Below are 17514 nucleotides of genomic sequence, written 5' to 3' on the forward strand. Positions count from 1 at the left end.
TGTAATCCCTTGAGGCCTGCGTAGTAATATCACAATCAAACATTCGCAAAAAAGAATCTTGAATGGTCAACAATAATACATCGCTCAAGGTTGATAATTATCTATTTTAACATAACAACTAATTTCAACAGTTAACACAAATAACAAAACATTGTCAAATTTGAAACAGAAGTGTACGAGTTGTCCTACGCTGTATAGTAGGACACCCCATTGCATCCTTCAGAGTTATTACTTGAAAAAAATACATTATGCATTATGAGAAAAATAGTAATCCCATGATATTATCTTAATATTTGGGAGAGTTAGACGACTCCACTTACCTGCAAAAGTCAAATTACTGGTTTCTTTTTAAAAACACTGAATTTTATTTAGACATACACTATTCCATAAAACCTAGCATGTTTGTAAACCTGATTTTCCTTAACAATGCATAATGTACATGTATATGTCATGCATGTAGGCATTGAAGAAATAAACCGGTTTATTCTGGCTAATCTTATATTCTGAATGTTATCATGTTTATAGGTAAAATATTAAGAAATTCATGTTGGACATTTGGAGTTCCCATAATTATTGTGTATACAATGAACTAATGCTGGATTATTGGATTATGTAACTTGTAATAACACTTATAACTAATTTATCAAGGTTACATGTAATCCTGGTGTAATTTGTTAAAATTGAAGAGATGGAATACTTTATATTTTAATGTCCCAAAATGGAGAGTACTGACATGACTGATTGTAATTTTAAGATAAAAATAAACTGTGTATAAAGGTGTGATGTTCATTTTCAATTTGTAACTTTAGTTAATATATTCTTTTTCAAATATGAAAATTGTCCTGATTATTAACTTAATTGATAATGTGTCCAGTTCAACAAATGCTAAAGATTATCGTTTATTCTAGGCCTAGGCCTATTTTAATAAAATTCAGGTAATTTATTCTGTCTCTCAGATGTCTATTGATGTTTTAAAATATTCAAAACAGCCAAATTTAATCAGTTTTTATATTTTATAATTTGCACATGTACATATAACAGGCTATTATTTGAACTTGAAATTATTTTTAATTATGGAATTTGCTTGATTTCTTGGCCTTATTGAAATTTTCAATAAATTCCATGTTTATTCTGTACTGAAATGTTCTGTGCTACGCACAACACTTTCTACAATGTATTACAAAGAAAATAGTATATTTTCAATAGAATGTACTGTGCTGTGCACAACACTATCTAACCAAAATATATTTTATGGAAAGTGTTATTAACCGCTCAAAAGATTATAATACCAAATAAACATGTAATTTAATAAAAATTTTAAACACAAGAAATTATGCAAATTCTATAAGGCCAACTAAAATTAATTAGTAGATTTTCATCCAAATTTTTGAAAAAAATGGGGCGGGTGGGAGGATTTTATTTTTTAAATTTTATTTCATATGAAACCCTTTTGCATGTTTTGTGACGAGTTCTTCATATATGCAAGTGAAATAATAAGCTTATATCATGTATTGTTAAGGCCGTACAGTGACTTATAGTTATAATGTCTGTGTCATTTTGGTCTTTTGTGGATACATGTAGTTGTCTCATTGGCAATCATACCACATCTTCTTTTTTATATACACAAGTATGAGGAATCTAACATAATTTTTCCAATCCTTAAATGAATATATCTAATTGCGGCTTTAAAAACTTAAGAACAAAAACGTGTGAGAAATACTCTCTTCAGTTAAGACTACCTACACCAAATGTATTTGGGTTTCTAAACAATGGTTTGTATTCCCATAAAATGAAGCATATGCATTGGTATGCAACACAATTATTATGAGTACAGAATAAAATGAAAACTCAGAGAGTGTTGAAAATAATAGGGTTGGTACTTTATATGCAAGATGAAAATATAATTATCATGTAAAACATGAACTTTATAATAAAAAAAAGTTGTTGTTTAATGACTCTTTTTGGGTGTATTGGGACATTTGCTGTTTGTCAACATAAAAAGACAGCCATGGGTGAAATCAAAGGGCTTGCATAAATAAAATGCATATGTTAGTCGACTTTTTAAATTCAATAAACGGTCATAAATCTGACAAGTTTGTGCTTGTGTTTCAATATCTTTAATCCAGTCATGTTTTCTGTATCAATGGTTTCCACGAATCTTGCGCTTTGGGTATCATTTACAGTTTAAATTTCCTGAGACAAAGTCATTGCATAAATAAAAAAGTCCGCAGTTTTCCGTAATCACAGAAATTTGTGACATACCGCGATTTGCAGTCTTGGAAACAGCGTGTTTCTCGTAACACCAATATTTCACGTCATTCTCGTTATCAATCTTTACTCTCGGAAGATGATGTTGTCATCATAGAGCAGCGGAAAGGTCGACTTAATCATTTTTGTTCGATTTACTTGAGGTACAAAACCGAAATTTGAAACAGGAAGCTTTGAGGATGAAACGAAATTTTAACGGTTACCGGTAACGGGAATGAACGAAATCCGGAAATCGTAAATTTTATAAAATAAAAAAATTGGGGGCGGGACGATTTCAGAGGGGCGGGCGGGGATGAAAATCTATCAATTAATTTTAATTGGCCTAAATAAAAATAATTCCAAGTTCAAATAATAGCCTGTTATATATATCTTTATCCAAATAGGTCATATGGATCCTGAATTTATCTTTGATTCTGATAGAATATCAAAAAGGCATTTATAAATGTATGCAATGAAAATAGCACTGTATAACTTTAGTCCTTCCAAAGTTTTTCTAAATTTACCTTCATCATATGACATCATATGTTCATCAGGATCATACCAAAACATTTCAAAGCAGAGTTCATGTATGTACATGTCATCTAAACATGACCAACCAGGTGCTCCGCAGGGCGCAGCTTTATACGACCGCAGAGGTCGAACCCTGAACAGTTGGGGCAAGTATGGACAAAACATTCAAGCGTGATACAGCTCTGAATTTGGAATGTGATCAAATTTTTGACATTACATGGTTTTTTTTTTACACAAAACAAATGTCTAGATTTTACAAATCAATTAAAGATTTCTTCTTCAAACTTTTTAAATCTAAAATTAAATAGTTGACACAGCATAGGTTTCTGACACAGAATGAATGTGGTCTAATGAACTTAAAAGTTTTTTTTTTGCCTTTGAGCAATTCACTATGCTGTTGAATATTAATCCTCTCAAAAAAATGTTTGAAGAAATTTTCTTTTTATTTATGAAATCTGAAATGAGAAAAATTTAACCCCCCCCCCTTTTTTTCACATCCCCGTTTCCCTTTTTCCAAAACTGATATCAATTCAAATTTCTAATGGAGTTTGCAACAATAACTACTCTTTTAAATACATCATAAAATATTAAAATGTAAAATAAAGTGCTTGTTTGCTTGTTATCACTGAATGGTAAAGATTGTTTGGTAGTAAAAGTGAATATACATTGTTTATTGTATAAAACAATAAAAAAAACTTCATCAGCAACATTTTATATTGGCAAATTTCCAATGAAGTTATTTACATAAAGTTATTGGCAAATAAAAATAGAAAATGACATCATAGTCATGTCTGGCAAATTTCCAACATATATTATCAACTACTATTCTATACAAAGAAAGATAACTCCAATTGAAAATTAATTGCTATTGCACAATATTGTGCAATTAGATATTTCTTGCTATTGTGCAATACTGTGCAATTGAAAATTTCTTGCTATTGCACAATACTTGATATGGAATCCTGATTTGGACCAACTTGAAAACTGGGCCCATAATCAAAAATCAAAGTACATATTTAGATAAAGCATATCAAATAAGCCCAAGAATTCAATTTTTGATGAAATCAAACAGTTTAATTTTGGACCCCCATTTGGACCAACTTGAAAACTAGGCCAATAATTAACCAGGTGCTCCGCAGGGCGCAGCTTTATACGACCGCAGAGGTCGAACCCTGAACAGTTGGGGCAAGTATGGACAAAACATTCAAGCATGATACAGCTCTGAATTTGGATTGTGATCAAATTTTTGACATTACATGGTTTTTTTTTACACAAAACAAATGCCAAGATTTTACAAATCAATTAAAGATTTCTTCTTCAAACTTTTTAAATCTAAAATTAAATAGTTGACACAGCATAGGTTTCTGACACAGAATGAATGTGGTCTAATGAACTTAAAAGGTTTTTTTTGCCTTTGAGCAAATCACTATGCTGTTGAATATTAATCCTCTCAAAAAAATGTTTGAAGAAATTTTCTTTTTATTTATGAAATCTGAAATGAGAAAAATTTAACCCCCCCCCCCCTTTTTTTCACATCCCCGTTTCCCTTTTTCAAAACTGATATCAATTCAAATTTCTAATGGAGTTTGCAACAATAACTACTCATTTAAATACATCATAAAATATTAAGATGTAAAAAAACTGCTTGTTATCACTGAATGGTAAAGATGATTTAAATTTATCAGTTGGTAGTAAAAAGTGTATATACATTGTATATTGTATAAAAACTGCTTGTTATCACTGAATGGTAAAGATGATTTAAATTTATCAGTTGGTAGTAAAAAGTGTATATACATTGTATATTGTATATAACAAAGATTTAAGTTGATTCTGGACAAAGAAAGATAACTCCAATTAAAAAAAATTCTTGCTATTGCACAAATAGGATATTTCTTGCTTACTATTCTGGACAAAGAAAGATAACTCTAATTAAAAAAAAATTTGCTATTTCACAAAATTGTGCAATTAGATATTTCTTGCCATTGCACAATACTGTGCAATTGAAAAGACTTGCTATTGCACAATACTTAATATAATAATTTTAGATCCTGATTTGGACCAACTTGAAAACTGGGCCCATAATCAAAAATCTAAGTACATGTTTAGATTCAGCATATCAAAGAGGCCCAAGAATTCAATTTTTGTTAAAATCAAACTTAGTTTAATTTTGGACCCTTTGGACTTTAATGTAGAATTTGAAATTTGAAAACAGGACCAAAAATGAAGAATCTACATACACAGTTAGATTTGGCATATCAAAGAACCCCAAGGATTCAATTTTTGATGAAATCAAACAAAGTTTAATTTTGGACCCTTTGGACCTTAATGTAGACCAATTTGAAAACTGGACCAAAAAAACTTCAATAATCAAGAATCTAAGTACATTTTTAGATTCAACATATCAAAGAACCCAACCGATTCATTTTTTGTCAAAATCAAACTAAGTTTAATTTTGGACCCTTTGGACCTTAATGTAGACCAATTTGAAAACGGGACCAAAAGTTGAGAATCTACATATACAGTTAGATTCAGCATATCAAAGAACCCCAATTATTCAATTTTGATGAAATCAAACAAAGTTTAATTTTGGACCCTTTGGGCCCCTTTTTCCTAAACTGTTGGGACCAAAACTCCCAAAATCAATACCAACCTTCCTTTTATGGTCATAAGCCTTGTGTTTAAATTTCATAGATTTGTATTTACTTATACTAACATTATAGTGCGAAAACCAAGAAAAATGCTTATTTGGGTCCCTTTTTGGCCCCTAATTCCTAATCTGTTGGGTCCTAAACTCCCAAAATAAATACCAACCTTCCTTTTGTGGTCATAAACATTGTGTTTAAATTTCATAGATTTCCATTTACTTAACCTAAGGTTATTGTGCAAAAACCAAGAAAAATGCTTATTTGGGCCCTTTATTGGCCCCTTATTCCTAAACTATTGAAACCAAAACTCCCAAAATCAATCCCAATCTTTCTTTTGTGGTCATAAACCTTGTGTCAAAATTTCATAGATTTCTATTAACTTAAACTAAAGTTATGGTGCGAAAACCAAGAAAATGCTTATTTGGGCCCTTTTTGGCCCCTTATTCCTAAAATGTTGGGACCAAAACTCCCAAAATCAATACCAACCTTCCTTTTATGGTCATAAACCTTGTGTTAAAATTTCATAGATTTCTATTCACTTTTACTAAAGTTAGAGTGCGAAAACTAAAAGTATTCGGACGCCAGACGACGACGACGACGACGACGACGACGACGCCAACGTGATAGCAATATACGACGAAAATTTTTTCAAAATTTGCGGTCGTATAAAAATCTAAGTACATTTTTAAATTCAGCATATCAAAGAACCCCAAGGATTCAATTTTTGTTAAAATCAAACTAAGTTTAATTTTGGACCCTTTGGACCTTAATGTAGACCAATTTGAAAACGGGACCAAAAATTAAGAATCTACATACATAGTTAGATTCGGCATATCAAAGAACCCCAATTATTCAATTTTTGATGAAATCACACAAAGTTCAATTTTGGACCCTTTGGGCCCCTTATTCCTAAACTGTTAGGACCAAAACTCCCAAAATCAAACCCAACCTTCCTTTTATGGTCATAAACCTTGTGTTTAAATTTCATAGATTTCTATTTACTAATACTAAAGTTATGGTGCAAAAACCAAAAATAATGCTTATTTGGGCCCCTTTTTGGCCCCTAATTCATAAACTGTTGTGACCTCAACTCCAAAAATCAATCCCAACCTTCCTTTTGTGGTCATAAACCTTGTGTTAAAATTTCATTGATTTCTATTTACTTATACTAAAGTTATTGTGCGAAAACCAAGAATAATGCTTATTTGGGCCCTTTTTTGGCCCTTAATTCCTAAACTGTTGGAACCAAAACTCCCAAAATCAATCCCAACCTTCCTTTTGTGGTCATAAACCTTGTGTCAAAATTTCATAGATTTCTATTCACTTAAACTAAAGTTATAGTGCGAAAACCAAGAAAATGCTTATTTGGGCCCTTTATGGCCCTAATTCCTAAAATGTTGGGACCAAAACTCCCAAAATCAATCCCAACCTTCCTTTTGTGGTCATAAACCTTGTGTTAAAATTTCATTGATTTCTATTCACTTTTACTAAAGTTAGAGTGCGAAAACTAAAAGTATTCGGACGCCAGACGACGACGACGACGACGACGACGACGACGCCAACGTGATAGCAATATACGACGAAAATTTTTTCAAAATTTGCGGTCGTATAAAAATCTAAGTACATTTTTAAATTCAGCATATCAAAGAACCCCAAGGATTCAATTTTTGTTAAAATCAAACTAAGTTTAATTTTGGACCCTTTGGACCTTAATGTAGACCAATTTGAAAACGGGACCAAAAATTAAGAATCTACATACATAGTTAGATTCGGCATATCAAAGAACCCCAATTATTCAATTTTTGATGAAATCACACAAAGTTCAATTTTGGACCCTTTGGGCCCCTTATTCCTAAACTGTTAGGACCAAAACTCCCAAAATCAAACCCAACCTTCCTTTTATGGTCATAAACCTTGTGTTTAAATTTCATAGATTTCTATTTACTAATACTAAAGTTATGGTGCAAAAACCAAAAATAATGCTTATTTGGGCCCCTTTTTGGCCCCTAATTCATAAACTGTTGTGACCTCAACTCCAAAAATCAATCCCAACCTTCCTTTTGTGGTCATAAACCTTGTGTTAAAATTTCATTGATTTCTATTTACTTATACTAAAGTTATTGTGCGAAAACCAAGAATAATGCTTATTTGGGCCCTTTTTTGGCCCTTAATTCCTAAACTGTTGGAACCAAAACTCCCAAAATCAATCCCAACCTTCCTTTTGTGGTCATAAACCTTGTGTCAAAATTTCATAGATTTCTATTCACTTAAACTAAAGTTATAGTGCGAAAACCAAGAAAATGCTTATTTGGGCCCTTTATGGCCCTAATTCCTAAAATGTTGGGACCAAAACTCCCAAAATCAATCCCAACCTTCCTTTTGTGGTCATAAACCTTGTGTTAAAATTTCATTGATTTCTATTCACTTTTACTAAAGTTAGAGTGCGAAAACTAAAAGTATTCGGACGACGACGACGCAGGACGACGACGCCAACGTGATAGCAATATACGACCAAAAAATTAAAATTTTTGCGGTCGTATAAAAAGTACATTATTAACATAAACATTATCCAAATCCAACCAGGGCCAACTCTGCAGAATGAAAAATTATCTATATGTTTATGTACATGTAACAAAAAAATATTGAGAAAACATCGAAATTTTTTAAAGAATAAAATATAAATGTTCCAATATATATCTCACCTAAAATAACAGTTGTCAGACTTTAAAATCTTATATACATTTTAGAAATAATAGTCTATAAAAATTTGAGGGAAGCTCTATTGTCATATATTGTGATAGTTGATTTAAACATATATATAGACCATTATTGCTAAGTTTTCAAAGTCCTGTGAAAAGAAAATGAACCTGTATTTGAATTAAAATAGGTAGCTGCGGAACGATAGCTCTTTGGTCATGTTGGTCTTTCGATTATTTTTTTACAATTTTTCTGTATAAAATAAAATATTGTGCAAACAAGACCTAATAACCATGATAAAAATGCTGTCATGAAAGTTAATATTTTTGCTTTGGAGGATGTGTTACAGTAGGGCGTCAAAGCAAAAAATAAAAAAATGGCTTTTCAAGACGTCATGATTCTTCGTAGTTGTACTTCTACACCTTATCGCTATTTGTCCTTCATTACTGGACATCACAAATGTTCCTGAAAAATTTTGACATCATAATACAAAATAACTGACGCCACAATGGAAAAAAAATTGTTACATGACGTCAATAGTTCGGGATTTTCGGGTCAGCTGGTAAATACTATGTATACTGTTAAAGTGTTTGTTTAGGAAGGGAATGGACCTGTTACCCATTATCCGAAACCTTAGTGTAACCATATAGGTACTTCTAAAATCAAAGAAGACACATCAAAGACTGACATTTTCATGTATCAAAATAACTATTTTTTATATTACATTGTACATGTATCATGTAACCTCCATCATGTCCATACACTGATGCCACAGGCACTTGTTTTCTATCCATGGCATTATCTACTATCCCTGTAATATATAGGGATAGTAGATTTAGCCATGGATAGATAACAAGTGCCTGTGACTGAGTACAGCCAAGGATAATATTTTGTATAGTAAATATAAATCCTTGATGCCATACGCACAGGTTACATATTATAAGAAATAAATTGTTTGAAAAAAATTAAATTACCAATTCGTTTTATATTCTTTTATAATTTGACACAATCTTGTTCTTTCTCTCTTGTGTAGTATTTAGGAAAATAATTTTGCTATGATTATGTTATGAACATCATCAATGATCATGATCTTATTGTCTGAATGAGGAACCAGTAGTAGAAACAAGAACGGTAACTCTAAAGAAGAACTAAGAGGTTTTGGCCTCGACAAGTTTCGGCCTAATATGCATCCAAAATACCGAAAGAAGTTATTTAGTGGCAGGTTGAGAAGACCGAATTCTTCTGTCTCTATAATGCATATATTTACTAATTTACATTTATTTTTTATTGATTTTGCTATTTTCTACTTCTTTTTTTTTTTGGCAAAAAAAATAAAAAAAATAATAGAAAATAGCAAAAGCAATAAAAAGCAAATGTAAATTAGTAAATATATGCATTTTGCTATTTTCTATTTTTTTTTTTTTTGATTCGCCTAGAGGAATAGTTAATATCTCAGGGAAAACAAACTTGCTATATAATACCCTCACACCCAGTCAATAGGTGTATAATAAGGTGAAAGATTCATAGTCAAATTTAATTTACATGATTTGTGTCTGAAACTTGGATGAAAAAATTCATTTCAATTGAACAACTGAAGCTAGAAATATTTGGCAGATGCAATTTTTTCCCATTTATCAAATTAGGGAACAAATAAGTTACTGCTAAAGAATGCAAGATTCTATAAGGCATTAGAGCGACATATTTAGATTATTGGTACATTTATACAATAATCATATTCAAAACAATGAACACAATTTGCAGCACCATTTTCCATAGAGGGGGTCTCATTGGGGGATTCCAATCCCGGATCCCCTTACTGTTTTGTCAGATTCCCGTATCCCGCTTACACTAGTATACGTAAGCAATTCTCATTTTTTGTCATTTCCCGGGTCCCGCAAGACCTCTTTTCCCGTTTTCACGACATGATAATTTGACTTTCACGTATCACGCTTACAAAAAATCGGCAATCCCGCGTCGCGCTTTAATAGACCCCAATGAGACCCACCATAGAGGAACGCATCATTGTTATGTATGACAGGTATTGAAGTTTCGAAATGACTCTACACTATTGTGGATTCATTATCATTCGTTGAATACAAATTTTCATGGGTTTCGTGCGTAGATACTAGAAGTGAACCACGTCACGAATTCAAATCTTCCACAAATAATATAATTTTAATAGGCTTTGTATTTGTATACAGTGATAAGCAAAACCATCAAATCAAATATCCACGAAATACAAGTTTTCAGCAATCCACAAAAATTGCTACCTACGAAAATAAATGAATCCACATCATTTACTATTATAACATTTAAATATAAATCTTTGATGCCATACGCACAGGTCACATATTATAAGAAATATTCAAATAAATTATTTGAAAAAAAATAAATTACCAATTCGTTGTATATTCTTTTATAATTTGACACAATCTTGTTCTTTCTCTCTTGTGTAGTATTTAGAAAATAATTTTGCAATGATTATGTTATGAACATCATCAATAATCATGATCTTATTGTCAACGAAAACGAGGAACCAATAGTAGAAACAAGAACGGTAACTCTAAAGTAGAACTAAGAGGTTTCGGCCTCGACAAGTTTCGGCCTTATGCATCCAAAATACCAAAAGTAGTTATTTAGTGGCACGTTGAGAATACCGAATTCTTCTGTCTCTATAATGCATATATTTACTAATTTAAATTTGCTTTTTATTGATTTTGTTATTCTCTACTTCTTTTTTTTTTGGCAAAAAAAAAAAAAAAAATAAATAAAAAAATAATAGAAAATAGCAAAAGCAATAAGAACCAAATGTAAATAAGTAAATATGTATGCATTTTGCTACTTTGCTATTTTTTTTTTTTTTTTTTTTTTGCTTCGCCTCGAGCAATAGTTAGTATCTCAGGGAAACCAGTCACAACCAGTCAATAGGTGTATAAAAAGGCTAATTTTAAAGATTCATAGTCTAATTCATAGTCTAATTCATAGTCTAATTAAATTTACATGATCGATTTGTGTCTGACAATGCCTGAAACCTGGATGAAAAAATTCAACATTTCAATTGAACAACTGAAGCTAGAAATATTTGGCAGACGCATTTTTTCCCGTTTATCAAATTGGGGAACAAATAAGTTAATGTTAAAGAATGCAAGATTCTATAAGACATTAGAGCGACATATTTATATTATTCGTACATAAATACAATAATCATATTCAAAATAATGAACACAATTTGCAGTAACATTTTCCATAGAGGAACGCATCATTGTTATGTATGACAGGTATTGAAGTTTCGAAATGACTCTACACTATTGTAGATTCATTATTATTCGTTGGATACAAATTCTCGTGGGTTTCGTGCGTAGAGGTGAGACACGAATTCCAATTTTCCACAAATAATATAATTTTAATAGGCTTTGTATACAGTGATTGACAAAACCATCAAATCAAATATCCACGAAAATACAAGTTTTCAGTAATCAACGAAAATTCTACCTACGAAAATAAATGAATCCACATCATTTACTATTATTAAATTTAATTATATTTTATCACTACTATTTTGGTGTTGTTGATGTAAATTACACTTTAATAATTTTTGTGCATCCGTAGCTCATCTTAGGATGTTCCTGTACCTGTAAATAATTACTTGCATTACATTTTCAAAGACACAGTAGTTCTACGTTTATTGGTGATGTTTCCCAAATAAGTTTAGTAGAAAAAAATATTCTACGTGCAATCGAAAGCATTTTTGTTTGGCTATGCCTTCATTGCATGGAAATGCCATTTAAAAGAAATGACAATATGGTTATATGTAGAAATATCATTTAAAACTGCAATTATAAAGAGATTTCGCCTTTATAACTTTATATAACTTATATGTTGAAATGTCACTTTGAAAAGGGATGAAAGTGTTATGTGTCTTTTTTGGTAAAATTATGTGTGTAATAAACGCAGACAGGTAATAAAATTCAAATGGTAACAAATTTAAATGCCAAAGTTATATTGCCTCTATTTAAGTGTAAATTATTATTATTTTTTACGGCAGAGGGCTTTCTATTTTCTGTTTAATTTGAAGATAATAAAATTGGGAGGGGTCGATGTGGAAAAGAATTGTACAAGTTTTGCTGACCACAACATAAAAACAAGTCCACTTTTAAATGAAGAAGCTATTTCGAATGAAAACAATATTTCACTTACTAATCCTAGTTACACTAATGTTCATCGAGTGTTTATAAAAAAACAAGGCATCTGAAGATATGAAGCTTTATGAGATTATATCTACCTTTGTTGTTGACTCTTTATTAATTTTGTGCTTTCTGCTTGAAACATTTCAATGTAGGGATCTTAGACTTTCATACGTTTGTATGCAGAAAGATTATCAACACACATTTACATCGATTAATGATTGTAATACCGTTTTTCTCGGGATTCATGTTATACCCACTATAGATAGTGGCGGATCCATGGGAGGGGGTGTTCCGGGGGTTGGAACCCCCTTTTTTGGATGATCAATGCATTTGAATGGTGATCTATGATTGGATCCCCCTTTATCCTGTTTTTCAAAATAGCTTGACCCGCCCCTGATATATATATGTAGGACTCGGAGGTGCGATGGGGACGCTGAAGTGCGATGGTCCACGCCGGAGTACGATGGTCCCTACGCTAAGGTCCGATGGTTTACGTTTCAAATACAACATGGATTCGAAGGCGACTACTTCCCGATTTATCATTCTCAGCTAAGTTGAACACCATATTTTCGTGCTAATGGAAAATTGGCATATTTGAAATTAGATTAAAAACACATCAACATTTTTTATTTGACCTAAACAGAAGTTAAAAGAGCCACCAAATACAAGGCTAGCAAACTACGGTTGTCAAATCTAAGGGAACGACAGGCAAAACATATATTTTGAATCCAAGATTTTTGTTAGTACCTTATAGTGTTATTTCTTAATATAGTTATTTTAATTGAAAGTGTCGAAAAACTTTAAAAAAAAATATGCGTTTTGCATGAAATCTTTTGTTTAACTCAGACAAATACCATACCCCCTTCATAAGTTAAAGGATTGCTAGTTTAGTGATGCTGTTTCATTTAAACATTTCGTGCACGTGTCTATTCTGCTTGACCTACCGAATTAGACTATTTACCGGATTTGTAATAACAAGAGCAACATAACGGGTGCCACATGTGCAACAGGATCTGCTTACCCTTCCGGAACACCTGAGATCACTCCCAGTTTTTGGTGGGGTTCGTGTTGCTTAGTCCTTTGGTTTTCTAAGTTGTGTTTTGTCTGTCTGTTTGTCTTTTGAATTTTTAGCCATGGTGTTGTTAGTTTATTTTCGATCTATGAGTTTGACTGTCCCTCTGGTATCTTTCGCCCCTCTTTTGATCAGTTTTTAATTTCTATCTTGTGTTTTGAAAATTGTTGTTTGTCTTTTCGTTGTTTTTCGTTTTCGTTTTCCATGACGTTATCATGGTTATCCGTTTTCTTCCCGACTTATTAGTTTGTATGTTATGTCTCTTTGGTATCTTTATCTTCTCGTTTAATGTCAAGAGGAGCATATTATTGTAAAATATCCAACAAGAGGTCTACGCACTGACAGTGATGACATCATACTATTGATTGTGTACATAACAGTTGAGTAGCCTCCATGAGTTTTGTTCAGTCGTTGATGTTTTAGTTAAAATAATACCATAAAAGTCAGTATCATGTAGTTGAAACTACTAGTATAATGTAGTGCCTCCGAATTTCTAGCTCTAACTTGGCAGAAAAATAAACAATAACCAGAAAATCAAATGAATTATATCAATTACACCTGCAAAAAGCTGATTCCAACCAATTACTGAAAACCAACTAAAAAATGTTTAGGGGTTCAGTAAGTCTTTGCGTGTTTCGTCTACAAAAAGACTGATCAGGGACACTACAATCAAAACTACCGAAAGACCAAATTAAATACTGGTATTCCAAGCATTTTTTTTTACCAAATACAACTAAGGCAATGCAACCAGGAGTAGAAAAATCAAAAATTGCACTGGAATATTTTGTTAATTTAAAAAAATGTATTTTCAATTGTTTTAATTGGTTCATTCGGAAAGAAAAATCAGCAACACAATTAAAACTTATTGGCGTTACTTCTCTGATCTCTGTAGTACAACAGTTATCATACATGTTGTATTTGAGTCAAGATCATTACAAGCTTATAACTAAAGGAAAACAATGTCGATTGATCTACCTTCAACCCTCCACTTGAGTGAACGAGAAACTGAGAAGTGTATTCAATTTGATCAACTAGGGGGAATACACAGAGATTTGGATATATATAGAATAATACATGGCAAAATCCGTATTGCATGCTGTATCACCACGAAAAACCAATATCAGTCCCGAGGGCTGATATTGGTCGAGTGTTAATACAGCATGCGATACGGATTTTGCCATGTATTATTCTGTTTATCATATATTTTAATAGAATCAGATTTATGGGATATATATTTTTTTTAAATCGTCTGAAATTATAAGCTGGCAAAGACCCATTGGCGGACATCAGCTGTCGTCTGCTCTATGGTCGGGTTGTTTTCTCTTTGACACATTCCCCATTACTATTCTCAATTCTATTATGATTTCCTGTATTTTTCCAGCTGACTTTTTTTTTTTTTTATAGACATCCTTATTTGCTTAATATCCACATCGCAATGCCCCTATAATCTTATTACATTCTCAATATATGAGCTGAGTCGGATAGTAATCGACCTTATGCAAATCAACACAATGCATTGTTAACCTATTTGGTTTTGAAAAAAAAAAATCAGCAAGAAGTATAGGGCTTTGTGCTTTAGTTGAGTTATTTATCAAATGCTCTAAAACAGACCAAACTTCATCTTTTATTTCATTATATTTCGTAGATGTTTCAAAATCAACCAGAGTCTTATACATTCGTACATTCGATTTTTATCCGACGCAGCTGATATGTTAAAGACCATCACCTGTAATAGGGATATTATGAAAATGAATGCATCATTGATACCAGGTTTTAATTTTGTACCTTAGACGCGCATTTTGTCTTTCAACGACTCATCAGTTACGCTCATACAAAAAAGTAAAAAGGTAATATACTGTACGAAGATGAGGAGCATTTAGAATACAAAATTCTGAAAGATGTTGCAAAATACAGCTAAGGTCATTTAATTCTGGGGCTGAATAAAATCATTACAATTTTTCAAAATCAAAATAATGTACTTTTAAGTAAAACACTTTATCTATAAAACTAAACTGAACCAAAGCTAATTTCTCTTGGGCAATTTCTTTTTTTTTTTTTTTTAGTGTGGTTTAAAATAGTACTACATATTCAATCGACAGATTGCATAGCAAACAGGTTTCCGATATATCGTTTATTTAGCCTCTAGTTTGAAATAACTGTAACAAGGACAGTTAAATAAATAAATTGTATAAAACATTCAGATGAGGTTACAACATAACGCTTTATATTTGTATAAAGTGCCGTTCAGAAGGCTACAGAATTTGAAAAATTGAAACAATAAATATTGACAAGAAAAAAACTTTTTTATTTGCGTTAATCAAATTGGTTATCAATTATTTTTATGCGAAAGAACACAAAAATCCATCAGCAGAACATATTCAGGTTATTATAGTACATTTAAAATACATAAATCATATTCTGAATAAAGTACACAGTTTGAAGAAATATTTTCGATAAAGAAACGTATCAGTGTTATGATTGATAGTTGTGTAAAGTTTATTTTTGAAATGCATTTACAGGATTTTGTTTAATATTTGATTGTATTTGGTCACCTATAGTCTGGTGATTATGATGATGAAAATAACACTTTATCAATAATTTTGCTTCAGAAGCGCTTTTCAGATGTACCTGTTGTTGATTAATATTTGCCTTGATTAGTTTATTAGGGAAATAAGTTTCATGCAGTCGAAGGACGTTTTTTGGTTGGCTATGACATCATTGCATTAAAATGGCATTTAAAAGAAATGAAAATATGGTTATTTGTAGAACTATTATTTCAAAATGAAATTATAAAAACCGATATTGCCAGTTTAACTTTATATAGCTAATATTTTGAAATGTCATTTTGAAAACAGATAAAAGTGTTAAGTGTCCTCTTCGTTAATACTACTTAATTAATATACTTTGACAGGTATTAAACGTGCAAATATTGTAACCGTTTTTATAACTGCCAAAGTTATATGGTGAAGTTTCTAAACTGTTGTTCTTCTTAATCACGTTAATGATGTTTTTCGTTTGTTGTCGTCATAACGTTGTCAAATTGTTTTCGACTTTTAAGTTTTAATGTCACTTTAGTATCTTTCGCATCTCTTTTAATATCTAGTGGAACAATGTTTTGTCATAATAACCATCTAGAAGTGTACACATTCTAATTGGGAATAAGAAGATGTTTAATGAGCACCAATGAGACAACTTTCCAAGTCACAATGCATAAAAAATTAAAAAAAATATTTTTCAATGTACGGTCTTCAACACAAAGCATTAGTACATACTCAATAGTTACTAAAAATTACTTGGCTAGAATGACCAGATAACAAAAACAAGAACATAAAGTGCCTCACAGCAATTACACAATTAAAAGCAACTTAATTCATCAATAACCATTTACTTAATACCGACGAAAATCATAATTTGGGGTAAAGCAAGTATTTGGGCGTTTCTTCAACACAAAGACGGATCAGTACCACTGATCTGTAGGACTCGAATCAAAACTGTTATAAGGCCAAATAGGTATAAAGATCAATGAATACTTCTATCAAAATTTCAAAACGTTATACCAAATACAGCCAAGGCAATATACCAGGAGTTGAAACATGTTAGTTTTTCGAATAGCTCAAAACATAAATCAACAGTTAATTTACAGGAAAGGACCGTTTAAATGACTTCTCACAATGTTTTGCTCGTCAAATTCATATAACAATGTCTGGAATATGACAGCTGTTTTCATTAGTTCCGTTAATTGATATAGTAGAACGTTTGATTTTGTCGGATTTTATAGAGCTCTCGCTTTTGAATTTACGTTGGAGGTCGGAATTTTCGTTAAAGAAATTTGATTTACATTTCAAAACATCAGTTTTTATTCCCAAGTAGGTGCAAAAAGACAAGTCCAATAGCAGTCCTTTTTTCTATTGGTAGCTATAAACTATATATTTTATGATGGTATAATACTAAACCTCTAATGGGAGAGATTGTACTTGATATTCCTATGATGAGGACATAATTTTTCAATCAATTTATTTGATTTCTTGGATGCTTGTCAGTAACTGCTAGTAGTCCTTGGTTAGTTTATGCATCATTGCCATTTTGTTTAGTTTCCTTTGTTACCTATTCTGACATCGGACTCGAACTTCTTTTG

At 31.5% G+C, this 17514-nt stretch overlaps 1 protein-coding gene across 5 annotated transcripts in view; it reads right to left on the bottom strand.

Moving 5' to 3' along the window:
- Positions 1-10653, bottom strand: part of LOC143063602 (glycerophosphocholine phosphodiesterase GPCPD1-like) — a 71827-nt gene extending 61174 nt beyond the window's left edge. For 3 of the 5 annotated variants that reach the window (XM_076235827.1, XM_076235823.1, XM_076235826.1), the window contains exon 1: positions 10518-10653. The gene's annotated coding sequence lies outside the window, so the exon portion shown is untranslated. Of the gene's footprint in view, positions 1-320; positions 338-9094; positions 9113-10517 lie in introns of those variants that run through there. The other 2 variants (XM_076235824.1, XM_076235825.1) reach the window with 2 other exon arrangements.
- Between the last annotated feature and the right edge of the window lie 6861 nt (positions 10654-17514).

This window comes from Mytilus galloprovincialis, chromosome 2 (genome assembly GCF_965363235.1).
Source record: "Mytilus galloprovincialis chromosome 2, xbMytGall1.hap1.1, whole genome shotgun sequence".
Taxonomy (NCBI): domain Eukaryota; kingdom Metazoa; phylum Mollusca; class Bivalvia; order Mytilida; family Mytilidae; genus Mytilus; species Mytilus galloprovincialis.